The sequence below is a fragment of the Rhincodon typus genome, chromosome 36 (genome assembly GCF_021869965.1).
Source record: "Rhincodon typus isolate 14 chromosome 36, sRhiTyp1.1, whole genome shotgun sequence".
In the NCBI taxonomy this organism is placed as follows: Eukaryota; Metazoa; Chordata; class Chondrichthyes; order Orectolobiformes; family Rhincodontidae; genus Rhincodon; species Rhincodon typus.
In genome coordinates this window covers 22,113,113-22,132,069 of record NC_063367.1, presented here as the reverse complement: position 1 = coordinate 22,132,069, position 18,957 = coordinate 22,113,113, and positions in this window count along the sequence as shown.

The window sequence follows — 18,957 nt, the reverse complement described above, 5'->3', positions numbered from 1 at the left end:
TCCCACTCCCTCACCATGCCCTCCACCAGAGTCCCACTCCCTCACCACGCCCTCCACCAGAGTCCCACTCCCTCACCATGCCCTCCGCCAGAGTCCCACTCCCACACCACGCCCTCCACCAGAGTCCCACTCCCTCACCATGCCCTCCACCAGAGTCTCACTCCCTCACCACGCCCTCCGCCAGAGTCCCACTCCCTCACCATGCCCTCCACCAGAGTCCCACTCCAGCCTATCCAACCCTCGCCATGCCCTAAGCTGGTTATTTGTACTCAGTGATGTGCAACACTATGACATCATTGCAAGGTTTCTCCAGGGTCCTGAAGCCCTTACACAACAGCTAGCTGCCACTCACCTCTCCTGTAATCATAGATATTCCTGTCTCCAATTGTTAACATTCCCTGCTGAACTACAACTCCTTCCATTTCACTGTTCATTGTTCACTCTGTTACCTTCCTCACTCTCCATCCTCCTGTGTCTGTATCTTCCATTCACATTGGTGCTTCGCTTGCTAACCCTCTCTCACTCTACCATTGTTTTCACTCTTCTTGTTCACTCTTCCTCGTTCTCCTCATTTCTGTCTTGATCCCTCTCCTTCTGTCCTTCTGTTTACTATTTCCTGATGCCATGCCGTGCGATCCAAAGTGCCCACTGCTAGATTGGGCAGTTTTCTCTGTAACTGAGCTGGTAATCCAGAATCTCAGGCTAATGTTCTGGCAACATGGGTTCGAGTCACATGATGACACGGAGTGAAATTTTAATTCAATAAAAGTGCCTTCTCCCAGAGAATAGCCTTCTCCATTTGTGCTGTGAAGACTCACTCTCTGTCTAGACCTCCCTGTCACATGGAGAATGTGTTTCAGGGAAATCTGGATAAGCCTGAGAGGGAAAGGGGTAGAATATCAAGTTGGAAGGGTGAGAGGTAATCTGCAACTAATTTCTCCTTAGAGTATCTCAGTTAACTGTCTCAGTAATTACAGACTTATCACAGCGCAGACAGGAGGCCATTCTACCCTTGTCAGTGCTAGCTGTCCAAATGAACACCTCACTAGTGCCATTCCATCTTCTCCCTGTAACACTGCACTTTCTTCCTTTTTAAATAAATATCTTAATGTCTCGATTGAAACTGCCTGCAACAAAATCTCCAGAAGTGCTCCAGACAGTCACTGTGTGAAAAAGACCTTTCTCACATCATTTCTGCTGCTCTTACTCATTACTGTTCATCTGTGCTCTCTTGATCTTGATCCTTTCACCTGTGGAAACAGTTTCTCCATAATTCTTCTGTTCACACCCCTCAGGATCTTGAAAAATTTCATCAGATCTTGTCTCAGCCTTCTCTTCTGCAAGGAAAACAGTCCCAACCTTCTTCAATTTGTCCCCAGAACAGGAGTTTCTGATCCTAGAACATTCTCGTAACCTCTTCTGCGCTTGTGTTCACATCCTTTCTAAACTGCAGTGCCCAGAGCTGGCTGAACTCATCTCTTGTATAACTGCAACACAGTCTCCTCGTTCTATAACCTATTCCCTTACCAATGAATCCCAGGATACCGTGTGCTTTATTCAAAAAAAACTGAAAGAACTGCGGATGCTGTAAATCAGGAACAAAAACAGAAGTTGCTGGAAAAGCTCAGTAGATCTGGCACATCTGTGAAGGAGAAAACAGAGTTAACGTTTTGGGTCTGGTGTTCTGAGGAAGGGTCTGTTTTCTCCTTCACAGATGCTTCCAGACCTGCTGAGCTTTTCCAGCAACTTCTGTTTTTGTTCTGTGCTTTATTCAATGTTCTCTTGACCTGTCTATTCAATGTCAATGACTTATCCACAGAAACACCCTGGTCCCTCTGCACCTACACCCATTTTAGAGTAACACCCTGTAATTTAACTTGTTAGTATCGAAATGCACCTTCGCCTTTCTCTGGATTAAAGGTGAGCTACCCCCTGACTGCCCACTCCACCAGCTCATCATTGTCCTTTTGGAGTTCAGCTCTCTCCTCCTTACAGTTTACAATGCAAACAAGGTTTGTGTGATCCATAGATGTCGAAATTGCCCCTTGCACACCAAGATCGAGATCATTAACATATGTCAGGTAAAGCGAGGGTCCCAGTACTGGTTCACAGAGGGAGGTGGGGGAATGTGCGGTTTGGGACTGAAGGATAATGGCCTGGTGCCTGCAATTTCCAAGTTCACGCCCCTCCCTCCAATTTTCCTTGGATGCATTTCCTACATTCCATGTGCCTTGTCAACTTTAAGGCAGAGAATCTCTCCAATACCTCTCCCCAGTCCATTCTGAACCTGCCTAATAAGGGGTGGCAGATTTAAACTAGAGATGAGGAAAAATTACTTCTTTCAAAGGATTGTGAATCTGTGGGATTCACCTACGTCAGAGTGTAGTGGATGTTGGGACACTGAGTAAATTTAAGGATGATAGATTTTTAATTAGTAATGGGTTGAAGAGTTATGGAGATTGGGCAGGAAGTGCCAGAGATGAGATCAGCTATGATTGTATCAAATGGTGGAGCAGGCATGAGGGGCTGAATGGCCAATTCCTGTCCTAGTTCCTATATACAGCTTCTTCCCCACAGCTATCAGAATTAACGCATCACTCGTGTGAAAGTTGATCTTTCTCTGCACCTTCTCTGTAGCTGAAACATTATATTCTGCATTCTGATCTATGGCTGTAATGCACCTATGTAAAGTGTGATTTATCTGGCTAGCATGCAAAACAATATTTTTCACTGTATCTCGGTACATGCGACAATAATAAATCAAATCAAAAGCAAATCAAACACAGAACAGAGCTAGAAAAAATCCTAAAACACCCAGCAAAGCAAAATTTCAACATGTTCCTCAATATCATCACTTTACAGTGATTCAAATCCAGAGAAATTATAACTGCAGACAGCTGGGATTGAGGGAATCCCTTGAGGAGTATAAGGGCAGTAGAAGTACACTCCAGATGGAAGTTAGGAGGGCAAAAAGGGGACATGAGATAGCTTTGGCAAATAGGGTTAAGGATGAGGTTGTAGACTTGTTTGCCGAGCCAGTGGGTTTGGTTGCAAACGTTTCGTCACCCTGCCAGTAACATCGTTAGGCGCACTGACCATGTTACCTAGCAGGGTGACGCAACATTTGCAACCAAACCCACCGGCTCAGCAAGTATGTCTACAACCTCATCCTTAACCTGCGCTACAAATATTCTCGAAAACTTTAAAGGGTTAAGAAGAATCCAAAGAGATTCTATGAATACATTAAGGGCAAAAAGGTAACTAGGAAGAGAATAGGGACCCTTAAAGATCAGCAAGGATGCTGATGTGGGGAACCGCAGGAGGGGGTGAGATACTAAACAAGTATTTCACATCAGTGCTTACTGTGGAGAAGGATGTGGAAGCTAGAGAATTTACAGAAATAAATAGTGGCATCTTGAAAAATGTCCATATTACAGAGGAGGAGATGCTGGATGTCTTAAAACGCATGAAGGTAGATAAATCCCTGGGAGCTGATCAGGTGTACCCTATAACTCTGTGGGAAGCTAAGAAAGTGATTGCTAAGCCTCTTCCTGACATATTTGTATCATCAACAGCCACAGGTGAGGTGCCAGAAGACTAGAGATTGGCTAACATGGTCCACTATTTAAGAAAGGTGGTAAGGAAAAGCCAGGGAGCTATAGACCGGTAAGCCTGGCATCGGTGGTGGGCAAGTTGTTGGAGGGAATCCTGACGGACAGGATTTACATGCATTTGGAAAGGCAAGGATTGATTAGGGATAGGGAACATGGCTTTGTGCGTGGGGAGTCATGTCTCACTAACTTGACTGAGTTTTTCAAAGAGGTAATGAAGAGGATTGATGAGGGCAGAGCAGTGGATGTGATCTATATGGACTTCAGAAAGGCATTCGACAAGGTTCCTCACAGTGCACTGGTTAGCAAGGTTAGATCACATGGAATAGAGGGAGAACTAAACATTTGGATACAGAACTGGCTCGAGGGTAAGAGACAGAGGATGGTGGTGGAGGGTTGCTTTTCAGACCGGAGGCTTGTGACCAGCAGTGTGCCACAGGGATCAGTGCTGGGTCCACTACTTTTCATCATTCATATAAATGATTTCGATGACAACATAGGAGGTATGGTCAGTAAGTTTGCAGATGACACTAAAATTGGAGGTGTAGTGGACAGCAAAGAAGGTTACCTCGCAGTACAACATGATCTCGATCAGATGGGCCAATGGGCCGAGGAGTGACAGATGGAATTTAATTTAGATAAATGTGAGGGGCTGCATTTTGGAAAGGCAAATCAGGGCAGGAATTATACACTTAATGGTAAGGCCCTGGGGAGCATTGCTGAACAAAGAGACCTGGAGTGCAGGTTCATAGTTTCTTGAAAGCAGAGTCACAGGTAGACAGAATAGTGAAGAAGGTGTTTGGTGTGCTTGCCTTTATAGGTCGGTGCATTGAGTATAGGCGTTAGGAGGTCAGGTTGCGGCTGTACAGGATTTTGGTTGGGCCACTTTTGGAATACTGCGTACAATTCTAGTCTCAGGACAGCCAAGAGTCAACCCCATTGGTAGGGAGTCACACACAGGATAAATATAGCAGATTTCCCTCTTCCTTCACTTAAGGACATGAGTGAACCAGATAGACTTTTACAACAATCAATGATAATTTTATGGTCACTGAGGCTAGCTTTTAAATCCAGATTTATTAACTGAATTTAAATTGCACCAGCTGGTGGGGTCGGATTTGAACCCACGTCCCCCAGAGCATTAGCCCAGGTGTCTGGATGACTAACCCAATAACTTTACCACTACCCCACCATCTTCCCCTCTTGTGACTGTGGGTAGTGAATTCCAGAAATCACTGCAGTCCATGTGCTGTAAGTAAACCCACCATGCCTTTAGGGACAGAATTCCAGGATTTTGACCCAGTGACACTGAAGGAACAGAGATATGTTTCCAAGTGGGGATGGTGGGTGGCTTGGAGGGGAACTTGCAGGGGATGGTGTTCCCATGTACCTGCTGCACTTGTCCTTCTAAAAGCTGCAGTTGTGGGTTTGAAAGGAACTATTGAAGGAACCTTGGGGAGTTACAACAGTGCATCTTGTAAATGATAGGATAGCAAAGTGCGGGAGAAACTCCCCAGGTTGGGCAACTCTGTGGAGAGAGAAACAGAGTTAACATCTCAAGTCATAGAGTCATAGCGATGTACAGCATGGAAACAGACCCTTCGGTCCAACTTGATGCCGACCAGATATCCTAAATAAATCTAGTCCCGTTTGCCAGCATTTGGTCCATATTCCTCTGAACCCTTCCTATTCATATACCCATCCAGACGCCTTTTAAATGTTGTTATTGTACCAGCCTCCACCACTTCCTTTTGCAGCTCATTCCATAAACACACCACCGTCTGCGTGAAAAGTTGCCCCTTAGGTCCCTGTTAAATCTTTCCCCTCTCACCGTAAACCTGTGCCCTCTAGTTTTGGACTCCCCAGCCGACGAAAAAGACCTTGGCTATTCACCCCATCCATACTTCTCATGATTTTATAAACCTCTATAAGACTTTTATAAACCTACTATGTTCCAGGGAAAATAGCCCCAGCCTATTCAGCCTTTCCCTGTAGCTGAAACCTTCCGACCCTGGCGACATCTTTGTAAATCTTTTCTGAACACTTTCAAGTTTCACAACATCTTTCCTATACCAGGGAGACCAGAATTGAACGCAGTATTCCAAAAGTGGCCTTAAAATGTCCTGAATAGCAGCAATATGACCTCCCAACTTATTGGCCAATACAGTCAAGCGTACCAAACACCTTCTTCACTATCCTATCTACCTGGGACTCCACTTTCTAGGAAATATGAATCCGAACTCCAAGGTCTCTTTGTTCAGCCTCACTCCCCAGGACCTTACCATTTAGTGTATAATTCCTGCCCTGATTTGCCTTTCCAAAATGCAGCACCTCACATTTATCTAAATTAAACTCCATCTTCCACTCTTCGGCCCATTGGCCCAACTGATCAAGGTCCTGTTGTATTCCAAGGTAACTTTCTTCACTGTCCACTTCACCTCCGACTTTGGTGTCATCTGCAAACTTATTAACTATACCTCCTATGTTCACATCCAAGTCCATTGACTATTTGTCAGAACTGATATTAAGTTTTCTGAAGAAGTGTCACACTGGACTCAAAACATTAACTCTGTTTCTCTCTCGACAGATGTTGCCAGACCTGCCGAGATTCTCCAAAACTTTCTCTTCTTCTTTCACATTTCCAGCATATACAGTTCTTTGTTTTATGTTTGAAATGGTACATCTTGCTGCTTTTGAGTGTCGGTGGTAAACGCTCACTCCTGTTAAAACTGAGCCTGTTTTAACAGAGAGGATGTCCCCACCACCCTCAATATCAGCAAGTCATTGACCAGTTATCCCAAAAAGGACCCTGGCTAATTTCTTCTCTCTCTGGCCCAAAGCTCTCTGACCACAGACTGAGAATGGAATGCCCCGTTTCTGTATTTTCTGACTGGGACACACGTCCTTTCCATCTCAGGGCAACTGACCACCTCCTGTTCAGGTCCCTCTCTCTCCGTCTCTCTCTCTCTCTCTCTCTCTAAAACGTCCCAATTTACAAATCCTCTGCCTCAGCCGATGAACTCCAGCTTACCTCGAATATACACAAACAGAAAACACTGTAACAATCACACTGGATCAGGGACTAACTTATTACCCATTGCTACCTGACTAATCAGACACAATTGATTTCACAGGTTTTCCTGGAAACAACGGGAATGTAATGAAAATATTTACAGCTGCCCGCACGCGCCGTGAAAATACACAACATGTGCATCTACATACATTATGCTCATGTACACATGTGTATACACTGTGTAACTACACTGTACATACCCGTGCACACATGTACACATACTGTGCTCACTTATACAAACCATGTATGTGTACACACATGGACATGAAATGTACCCAATAACAGTTATAGGATCTACCCACTCATGGGTTGTTAACTTCCCAATCACTCCTCATCACACCCAGCCCCACCCTGCTCAGCAACCAGGTTCATTTCCTCAACCTCAGTACCACCCAGTCCCCTCCCAAAGAGCAGGTTCCTGTGGCGAGAACTTGGACTGGTTTGCGGTGAATCATTTGCTGCACAGAGCCTGAACATTAACAACGTTTTCTGATGATTTCATACCTTGTCAGATATATGAAAATCTCACTGTGAGAGCTGTTTCAGAACAGCAACCTTAGGTTGCACAAGGCAGCCCTGACCACAGACTGTACAAAGCTTCCCTTGATAGATCATATCTCTGTGTCAAGGTTGTGGACTGACAACCTGCTATAATCGCAGAACTGACGGAATGACAGAGCCCATACTTCATTTCCAACCCCATCAGCGCTCTGAGTGGTCATTCCAAATTAACCAACTGTGATGGAGACTCAGGAGGATGAACAAACACCATCACCCTCCCCAATGGCTGCAATAGAGAGATCCTGTCCCTGGCTGTCTCCACCAGGTATAGCATTGGTAGCTGGCCGAGTGGCCACAGTAACACACTGGGAAAGTTACTGAAGCAGTCAGCCAGAGGACCAGGCCCATGTTGCAGACTCCTGTGGTCGGATTTGCACGGGAGAGGTGGGAATGGGTAATTTTCCAGCTCAACTCAGCTGGCCCAGGGGAGCTGGAGGTGGGTATGGGTCCTTGCTAGATACAGACAACAGGAGCTGCCATACACCGAGTTGGCCCGGTTAATGCACACACCTCTGCTCTCTGAGACTTTGTTTTAGTCAGTTTATTAGCTCTCATTCCCGTCCATGCCAACTCATGCACCTCCACACATCCATTCATACAGAAGGTGGTGTGCACAGCCCAGACCATCACAGAAGCCAACCTTCCATCCATTTACATGGCTCGCTGCCACAGAAAGGTTGCCAACATCATCAAAGACCCCTCCCCCCCAGGTAATGCTCTCTTCCAACCCCCTTCCATCAGGTAGAAGATGTAAAAGCTTAAACACACGCACCAACAGGTTTAAGAACAGCTTTTCCCCTGCCGTTATTAGACTGATGAACAGAACTCTCTCACTTCAAATTTAATAGTGACCTTGCTTTGTGCACCTCCTGTGCAGCTGTAACTATGTATGCCTCGCTCTGTCTAAGCACCCTATGATCTGTAGGTCCTTGTATGTTATGATCTGCCTGTACTGCTCACAAAGGAAACTTTTCACTGTACTCAGGTACATGTGACAACAATACATCAAATCAAATCATCCCCAAAGGCCTCTCGCGGAACATAGACCAGCACAGCACAGGAACAGGCTCTTCAACCGACCATGTCTGTGTTGACCATAATGCCATACTAACCTAATCCTATCTGTCTGCACATGGTCTCTTTCCCTCTATTTGCTGCCTGTTCATCTGTTTGTCTAAATGCCTCTTAAATGTTGCTATCGTATCTGCTTCTATCACCTCCCCTGGCAGCATGTTCCAGTCACCTACCACCCTCTGTGTAAAAAATTTACCTCACATTCATCTCCTTTAAACTTTCCCAGTTCACTTTAAACCTATGCCCCCTAGTATTTGACATTTTCAACCTACAAAAAGGACTCTGACTATCCACCCTATACATCTCTATCAGGTCTCCCCTCAACCATTGATGCTCTAACAAAAACAATCCAAGTTTGTCCAATCTCCTTCATTGCTAATGCCTTGTAAAGTCAGTACAATGTGGAGCTGGTCAGACAGCATCAGAGGAGCAGGAAAGTCAGCGTTTCGGGTTGGGAACCACCTGCACCCTCTCCAAAGCCTCCACGTTCTTCCTATAGTGTGGCAACTAGAACAGCACACTGTACTCCAAATGTGGCCTGACTGAAATTTTATACAGCTGCTACATGACTTGCCAACTTTTATGCTCAATGCCATGACCGATGAAGACAAGCATGCCGTTTGCCTGCTTTACCACCTTATCCACTTGTGCTGCCAATTTTCAGGGAGCTATGGACTTGGACCCCGTGATCCCTCTGTATGTAAATGTTCCCAAGGGTCCTGCCATTCACTGTATACTGACCTCCCAAAATGCATCACCTCACCTCACCTCATACCTTTCATTCCATTTACCCAGTACAAACGCTGTATAAAACTCACAAGCCCTATAATGATAATAGAATGTGTGGAAAAGCTTTAAGAAAAAGTTATTCAAAATTTCCTTTGAAGACCTGCTGTTACAGTAATCCTATTAAAGTGTCAATCAACTGGACCTTCAATGTACCAATAGCAGAAATGACAAGAACCTGACAACCCTAAACTTGTGTTAACAAACATTGAGCAAGAGAAAAAATAAATCCAAGAAAAATGTTAGCCAATCCCTGTGTTCCCTTCAGTGCTTTTGTTTTTCAACACACTGACAGCAGTCTGGGCCCCTCAGCACTCGCAATGATCTCGGCCCCTTGACAAGCTGGACCTGACCAGATGGGGCAGCACGGTGGCTCAGTGGTTAGCACTGCTGCCTCACAGCGCCCGGGACCTGGGTTCAATCCCACCCTTGAGTGACTGTCTGTGTGGAGTTTGCACACTCTCCCTGTGTCTGCGTGCGTTTCCTCCGGGTGCTCCAGGTTCCTCCCACAGTCCAAAGATGTGCAGGTTAGGGTGGATTAGTCACAGGAAATGCAGGTTTACAGGTGTTGGGTCCGGGTGGGATGCTCTTTGGAGGGTCAGTGTGGACTCGATGGGCTGAATGGCCTGCTTCCACACTGTAGGGATTCTGTGACTCCAGAGAAAGTGTGTGTGTGTGGTGTGGGGTGGGGTTGTGTGCTGGAATAAGAGTTGCTTGACCCCAAAATGGGACCGTTGCAGCCTATACACTTCCTCCGCCCCAATGCAAAATTAGGATTCCCAGGAACTAAGGTAGGAATCCCGGATTTGAATCCTGCCCACCATATTTAAAGGGATATGGAGTCCCATCAAATCCAGCCCTTGGGTCCATTTCCCACCACAGCAGCTGGAAAGTTTTAATGAATCAAAAACACTGGGAATAAAAAGCCTGTATCATTAATGGTTAACGTAAAACTACGGGATTAGGGTAGAAATGCATTCGGTTCACTGGTCTCCAGCAGAGAAGGAAGTCTGCCATCCTTACCCAGTCTGGCCTACGTGGGACTCCACACCCATGATGGTGTGGCTGATTCTTAACCGCTCTCTGAAATGGCTGAGCAAGACACTCAGTTATATTCAAGAAGGCAACTCATCACCAACTTCTCAAGAGCTGTTCCCGTTAGCAAATGCCAACCCCCTGCCATCTAATGGATAAAAACAAGGAAGGTGGTGTTGGAATGGTCATTTTCAGAAGAGTTTATCCTGCTTGGCAGAGAGTGTGTATGGCCCAGAGAGACCTGAATCACTCACCCAGATACAAAGACTTTCCACTTCATTTCAGTATTTCATTTTATCACTTTATCTGACACGATAACAACACGAAATTTCGAACTTTACTAGGTAGTAAAACAAGTGAATCATAGCAGGAACACAGCCTGGATTTTATGGCTGTTACTAAGTTTGGCTCCCTCTTTGACTTGTAGAAAATTGTTAATCTTCTTAGCGATGCTGTAGCACATTGTGATACTGGCAATATTCATAAAAAGAGGCTTCCTTCTCTTTCTGACAAACCTATCCCAAAGCTGGGCTATGTCTCTTCAACAATTCACTCACAGTTACTTGTTCAAATCAGCATGTTCATAAATATTGTCAACCAATACACCAAGGTGCAACAGATTTAAATGCTTATTTTGTTCAATTCTTGTTTTGGAAAAATGGACAGTGCAAATGCGAACAAATCCCAAAGTGTGTTTGTATTTGAAAAACTTGCTCCCCACGAGCCAAACCCCATCTCCCCATCCGACCCCCATCTGCCCCTCTCCAAGCCCCATCTCCCCCTGTTCAGCCCTACCTTTCCACATCCAACCTCATCTCCCCCCGCCCCGCCTCTCAGAGAAAGCAGCCTGAACAAACTGGGGTAAACTGATGTGTTTTATGTGCGTGGCAGTTCTTTACAAAGTGTCACATTGTGTTGAAGAATGAATGAAACAAACCTCAAACCTTGATCCCAGATAAGAGTAGCTCATCTTTATGAAGTAATCTCTTGCAATGATCTGGTGTTTGATTCAGAGAATTACATTAACAAAATCTGACCCTCTCACCCCCCTTACTGTATGAAAACTGCCAAGTTTTTGCTACATACACAACAAACGTTCTGATCTGTGTAGTAACATTTGACACCTCATTAAAAGTGGCAACTGTTATCCAATGGTGAAAGAATCTCCAGCAGATAGAATAGGATTAATTATGCTGCGAAAACATCGCATTGTGGAATCCACCACAATCCCACACAGACACTTGAAATGACTGATTTAAATGGGAGCTTTACTTTAATGCTCAAGAAAGGATCAGTAAATATTACATTCCTGCAGCTAATTCATTCACCAACATTCAGTCTGTCCAAGGCTTACGTTAGCACCAGCTCAGAGCTTTTAATTAAAGGGAACTCTCAACGGTTGAAGGCAGGTTAATACCTGCCCTCGTGGGTATCTACTCTCGTCCTAGCTACCGATTGTCATTACAACCCAGAAGCAAACCATTCAGCCCATCCATCCAACGCAAGTTCACTGTAACCCAACTAATCATCTGTAATCTGCTATTCTTTCCTAACAGCCCTCAATCTTTTCAAATGATCATCCAATTATCTATTAAAATTGTAAATTGTTTCCACATCCAACATCTTCATTGGTTACAAAATCTAAAATATTATTTTTTATTTAATGAAAGAATATGAAAGCTTTGTGATCAACAAGTTGAAGGGTGTCTGTGCGATAATATGGAGTATTGTTTGATTTATTGTTGTCACACATGCCGAAATAGAGTGAAAAGTGTTGTTTTGCATTCTATACAGGCTGATTGTATCATACAGAGCACATCAGGGTAGCAGAGCAGAGCACAGAATGCAGTGTTACAGCCACAGAGAAGGTGCAGAGAGAGAGAGATCAACAAAACATCTGAGAGATCTGTTCAATACTCTGATAACAGCGGGGAAGAAGCTGTTCTTGAATCTGTTTGTATGTGTATTCAAACTTATATATCATCTGCCTGACAGAAGAGGGTGGAGAGAGTATAACGGGGGGTGGGAGGGGTCTTTGGTTATGTCAGTTGCTTTCCCGAGGCAGTGGGAAGTATAGATGGAGCCAACGGATGGGAGGCTGGTTTTCCACATGGATTGGCTGTGTTCACCGCTCTCTGCAGTTTCTTGCAGCTGCTGAACCACGCTGTGATGCATCCAGACAGGATGCTTTCTATGGTGCATCTATAAAAATTGGTTAGAGTCCTTGTGGACATGCTAAATTTCTTTAGCCTCCTGAGGAAGTACAGGTGTTGCTGTGCTTTTTTGACCATTCTGTTGATGTGGGTAGACCAGGACAGATTGTTGGTGATCACTTAAATCTACATTCAGGAGCATTTAAAAGTTTAAACATTTCCTCAGAGTATCAAACATTCCCAGGACAGAGATAGCACGGGGTTAGATACAGAGTGAAGCTCCCTCTACACTGTACCCATCAAACACTCCCAGGACAGGGACAGCACGGGGTTAAATACAAAGTAAGGCTCCCTCTACACTGTCCTCATCAAACACTCCCAGGACAGGGACAGCATGGAGTTAAATACAGAGTAAGGCTCCCTCTACACTGTCCTCATCAAACACTCCCAGGACAGGGACAGCATGGAGTTAAATACAGAGTAATGCTCTATTCACATTGTCCCCATCAAACATTCCCGGGACAGGGACAGCACGGGGTTAGATACAGATGAAAGCTTTGCTATTATTTTTACAGCCTTTTTTTTAAGCCTTTGTGATGCTGCATTGTTGTACTTGCTTGAAAGCGATGAGTAAATCGGTTTTGTTTTGGTTTGAAGATGAACATTGAACAGGATTGTAAGGGAGTTCCCTGTTCAGTTACAAATAATTTGGTGGGATTTTCCCACTTCTTGCTGGAGTCTGAGAGATTCTCATGGTGAGGTGTTAATGAGAAGGAGCCTACTGCACTCCCTCACCACTGCATGGCAATGTCAGCCAAGCTGAGGGGGTCTAGTCTCAGGATTGTGTTTAAAACGAGGAGCTTCTGTCTGGGATTGCAGGCACTGCGTTAGGGTGACCCTCTCTATCACAGTGTGTCGGAGTGATGCTGACTGTTTGTATAGATTCACTAGAGCGGCCTAATCTCAATTCTAACCATCAGGAGTTTCCTTTGGTTCACCGCTGTACTCATTCTGCCAGAAACCATCACTGACTCTCTCCCAGAGTCATATTTGGGCTTTACATTCCAAGCGTTTGCAAACCCTTGGTTCATACTCCCTGGAGTTTGGGACTCTGAGGGAGGATCTACTTGAGGTGTTTAAAATCTTACAAAGATCTGAGAGGATAGACAGGGTGTCCAGAACAAGGGGAAATACCCTTCCAATTCAGGCTGGCGCATACAGGAGTGACTTCAGGAAACATATGGGAGTGAAATCAGGAATGCTGTTTCCCCCCCCCAAAAAAAACCAGCTGTGGAAGGTGGAATCAGTCAGAATTTCCAAACAGTAGCTGCTGGACCTTTGTTGGTTGGGGGATCAAGGCAGGTGGATGAATGGTGGGCCAGTGGAGTTGAGGTTCATGTCAGCCATGGTCTAGCCCGATGAGGGGCCGAAAGGCCTCCTGCTGCACTATCTGACTGAAGGAGTGTTACTCCTTTACAAACCCCCCCATTCTGTGGAGGGAAACCAATGAAAACATGACTATCATGTTGGAAACTGACAGATACTGATCAGGAAGCAGCAGATCAGAAAAGGAGTGACAGCAATTAATTTCACTTTGGTTAATGTGGCAGGCAACAAAATAATAATTGAATTATTGTTGAAAACTGAGTTAAAACTGATGAGATCTGATCAAACGCATTGCTGTGATCAGCCAATGTCTAACAAAATAGTCAGAGCAGGCTGGAGGAGTTGATGGATCTCTTCCTGTTCCTATGAAGGTTAACAGCGTTAATGCTAATAATGTTAAATCTCTGTGGTTTTATACCACCTGTCCCCATCCTCCTTGAAAAGTCCTGGCTCAAGCCCATGCCCCTGCCCCGGGCAGGTGTCTCTGTGAGCTGCATTGGTGTTTAGAATCACCACAAGGTCTAATCTTTCTGCTCAGCTGAGCTCCCCATTGAGAGGTACAGGAATATCAACTCTATCTGCCTTCAGTGCTCAAATGTGAGGAGTTGTTGTATCCTAGAGCTGAGAGAGAGAGAGAGAGATGGTTCCAAGGTGTGCGAGAAATTAGAGAGCAAAGGAGAAAGATAGACAGTATAACAATTACAACATTTCAAACTGACTTGCTTAACCTCTGAAACCCTCCATAGCATCCTGTCGCCACATAAATGCAAGTCTTGTTCTACAAGGACAGCAATTAAATCAATTAGTAATTTCCAATGCTGCACATCCATATATTGCTCATCTCTTGTTTTGGGGAACCAATGTAACAAAGAGATTGCTCTGTGCAGATTGTTCACACTCACCTTGGATGTAGGAGCTTGTGCCTTTATATATGTACACCGCATTCCACACAGTGAGTGTCTGTGCAGTTCTGTCACCCAACAAAAGTTTGTGTATCTATTATTGTACACTCTGTCTTCCTACCAATATCATCCAGAAAAGTCACACACATAGAAAAGTGATTGAGTTGAGATTGAGGAGTTATTTAACTCTCTCCATCATTGTTTGACAGAATCTGATTGGAAAGATTGGGGACTGTCAAATAGAAGCAGGGAGTTAGTAAATATGGAAACTTCTTCAACTATCAATTACTTTTTTTTAGTTCTCATTAGTGGCCTGGGTCCTGCTGTGAAACCATTGAATGGTACCACATGGGGATGGCCTTTGGGCCCATTGTGACTGTCCTGGCTCTTTGAAAGATTTTCCCACTTAATCCCACTCGCTATTTCTTCTCTCACAGCCCTTTTCAGGCGTGTATCTGATTCCCTTGTGAATAATCCTGTTTAATCTCCATTGATTGCATCACACATAGATAGGATGGTTAAAAAGGCGTTTGGCATGCTTGCCTTCCTTGCTCAATCCTTTCAGTATAGGAGTTGGGATGTCATGTGGAAGTTGTACTGGACGTTGGTGAGGCCTCTTCTGGAGTCCTGTGTCCAGTTCTGATTGCCCTGTTATAGGAAGGACATTATCAAGCTGGAAAGGGTTCAGCGATGATTTACCAGGATGTTACGGGGTATAGAAGGTTTGAGTTGTAAAGAAAAGCTGAATAGGGTGGAATGTCTTTCACTGAAGTGTAGGAGGTTGCAAGGTGACCTTATAGAAGCTTATAGCATCATGAGGGATATAGATAGGGTTAATGGTAGTTGTATTTTCCCAAAGATTGGGCATTTCAAGACTCGGGGGCACATTTTTAAGGTGAGAGGAGAGAGATTTTAGAAAAAGACATAAGAGGCTCTTATTTTACACACCAGGTGGTTCACATGTGGATGAACTTCCAGTGGAAGTGGTGGATGTGGGTACAGTTACAACATTTAAAAGACATTTGGAATAAGTACATGAATAGGAAAGGTTTGGAAGGATATGGGCTAGGAGCAGGCAGGTGGGACTAGTTTAGTTTGGGATAAAGTTTGGCACGGACTGGTTGGACAGAAGGGTCTGTTTCCATTCTGCATAACTCTATGACTGCCCTTCCAAGCTGCACGCTTCAGATCAGAACCACTCAATGTATAAGAAAAATGTATTCCCATCTTCCCTCCTGCTCTTCTGTCAATCACCCTCCATCTGTGTCCCTCTATTTCTCATGCTCCCTGTCAGTGGGAGCAGTCACTCCCTATTTACTTCATCAAAACCCTTCAAGCAATTTGAAAACTCGATCAGAACTCCTCTTAACCTCTCTCCACCATTACAGCACTCTGTTCTCTTCTGCTCGATATCATCTTCAAGGCTTTAGGCTAGAGCAGTGGGGAAGATGAGAAGCTTTTCAAACCATGACTCAATCATGTCTCTGTGTGAAAACAAGGAGTGCTTCAAATCCTTTAGACTAAGACAGATTTGTAGATATCAAAAGACACAAAAGGTCTAGTTTGACATTTTAATGTCAAGCTGAATGCTGCAATGCATCAAGAGACAGAGACCACACAAAGCAACAGCTCTGTCACTGTCTCCATGGGAAATGTTGCACAACTCTGGGTAACTTAGAGCCACTTTGCTGACAATGGATAAAGAATACTAAGGGTGGTTACTGGCCATTTGATTAAATTGTCAAGCTAGTATCTAGTATCATTCTACTTTCTCAAGAAGTGTCAAATATCTAAACAACATTAGATTAGGAGTCATAACCAGGTGTTTTAACCTTTGAAAGGTCCCTGGTGAGGCCACAATTTGAATATTGTGTGAAGTTCTGAGGCTCCTACTTTCTGGGCATTAAATCTGCACTGTGCTGGATTTATAAGTGATTTTTAAGCAATTTAGAGCAGCCTGTTTCTGCTGGTATCTTAATTTTCACAAGTCGTTCAATGTTTGTGTAGCTTTCAGAAGTGGAGTTAGTGGAAGATTGAGTAGTGGTTTAAAATCAGACATTAAAAATTACCCAGGGAGGAGGTCAGGAAAACCAATTAGTCTCAACACCTCTGGGCTCCTGAAACTGCTGCACTGTCACAGGGACTGCTTTTCATCTGCAATATTAAACTGAGACCCTTGTCTACCTGCCCAGGACAGTGTACAGGATCCCAGGGCACTAATCCACTGAAGAACAGTGGAGTTCTCCTTGCTACCAAACCAATAGTTATCCTCCAATCAACACCATAAAGGCAATGATCAGCCACTGTCGCATTGGTTTGTGAGATCTTGCTGTGCACACATTTACTGCTGCGTTTCCTACGCTTACAACAGGGACTGCATTTCAAGAATACATCACAGGCTGCAAAGAGCTTTTTGAGATGTAATGGAAGGCGCTCTATAAATACAAGCCTTTTTTTCCTCTCTGTCTATCTCTCTCTCTCAATCTCTCTCTCTCACACACACTCTGTCTCTCTCTTCTCCCCCACCCCAAGGCTATGTTCAGAGCAGGGAGAATGTAGAACTCACTCCCATAGGATGTATTTTGGACTAAAAAGCAGGAAAGGAAACTTTATGAGTGCTTGAGAAATAAAGCAAATGGAAAGATAGCCTGGAAGACCAGGGAATACAAACGCTAGCACAATGTAAAATAAAACAACTGCGAATACTGGAGATCTGAAACAAAACCAGAAATTGCTGGAGAAACACGGCAGGTCTAGCAGCATCTGTGGAGAGAGAAACAGAGTGAACGTTTCAGGTCTCTTTTTCAGAGCTAGCATGAAATAGTTGGGTGGAACAGCCAAACAGCCTGTTTTTGCCTTATCACATCTCAGTCCGAGCCACGTACTCTACAAAATATTCATGGAGCAAACACCATCATCATTTCTCACCTTATATGGAATTCTGATAGGTCTGATCTTTACCCATCAAATCACAGTGATATCAGCACTAACTGCCTGCTTGGTTAGCTCAGTTGGTTGGATAGCTGGTTTGTGATGCAGAGTAATACCAACAGCGTGGATTCAATTCCCACATCAGCTGAGGTTACCATGAAGGACTCTCCTTCTCAACCTCTTCTTTTACTTGAAGTGTCGTGACTCTCAGATTAAACATATTGTTTGTCTCTAGATCTCTCTCTCTCTCTCTCTCTCTGATGGGAGACCATGGCCTAGGGTGACATTACTTATTTACTGTGTGGAAATGTTTCCAAAAGACCCTCCCTTTTTCACTTGGTGTCATAAAGTCATACGGCATTGGAACAGACCCTTTGGTCCAACTCATCCACACTAACCAGACATCCCAATCTGACCTAATCCCATTTGCCAGCATTTGGCCCATATCCCTCTAAACCCTTCCTATACATATCCCCATCCAGATGACTTTTAAATGTTGTAATTGTACCAGCCTCCACCACCTCCTCTGGCAGCTCATTCCATATATACACCTCTCTCTGCATGAAAACATTGTTCCTCAATACTCTTTTAAATTTTTCCCCTCTCACCTTAAACCTATGCCCCTCTAGTTTTGGATTCCCCTACTCAGGGGAAAAAGTCTTTGGTTATTCATCCTATCAATGTCCCTCATGATTTTATAAACCTGTATAAGGTCACCCCTCAGACTATTGAGCTTCTCCCTAAAGCTCAAACCCTCCAACCCCGGCAACATCCTTGTAAATCTTTTATGAACTCTTTCAAGTTTAACAACATCCTTCCTATAGCAGAGAGACCAGAATTGTACACAGTATTCCAAAAGTGGCCTAACCAATACTCTGTACAGCTGCAACATAACCTCCCAACTCCTATACTCAATACACTGACCAATAAAGGCAAGCGTACCAAATGCCTTCCTCACTATCCTAGCTACCTAGAACTCCACTTTCTAGGAATAATGAATCTGAACTCCAAGGTCTCTTTGTTCAGCAATGCTCCCCAGGACCTTACCATTAAGTGTATAAGTCCTGCCCTGATTCACCTTTCCAAAATGCAGCACCTCATATTTATCTAAATTAAATTCCATCTGCCACTCCTCGGCCCATTGGCCCATCTGATCAAGGTCCCGTTGTACTCTGAGGTAACCTTCTTCACTGTCCACTACACCTCCAATTTTAGTGTCATCTGCAAATTTACTAACCATACCTCCTGTGTTCACATTCAAATCTTTTTGTATAATGACAAAAAGCAGTGGACCCAGCACCGATCCTTGTGGCACACTGCTGGTCGCAGGCCTCCAGTCTGAAAAGCAAAAGGCTGGAGCAGATTACAGAGATAGGGAGGGGGTATAGGGAGCTGGAGGAAGTGACAGAGATAGGGAGGGGTGTAGGGGCTGGAGGAGGATACAG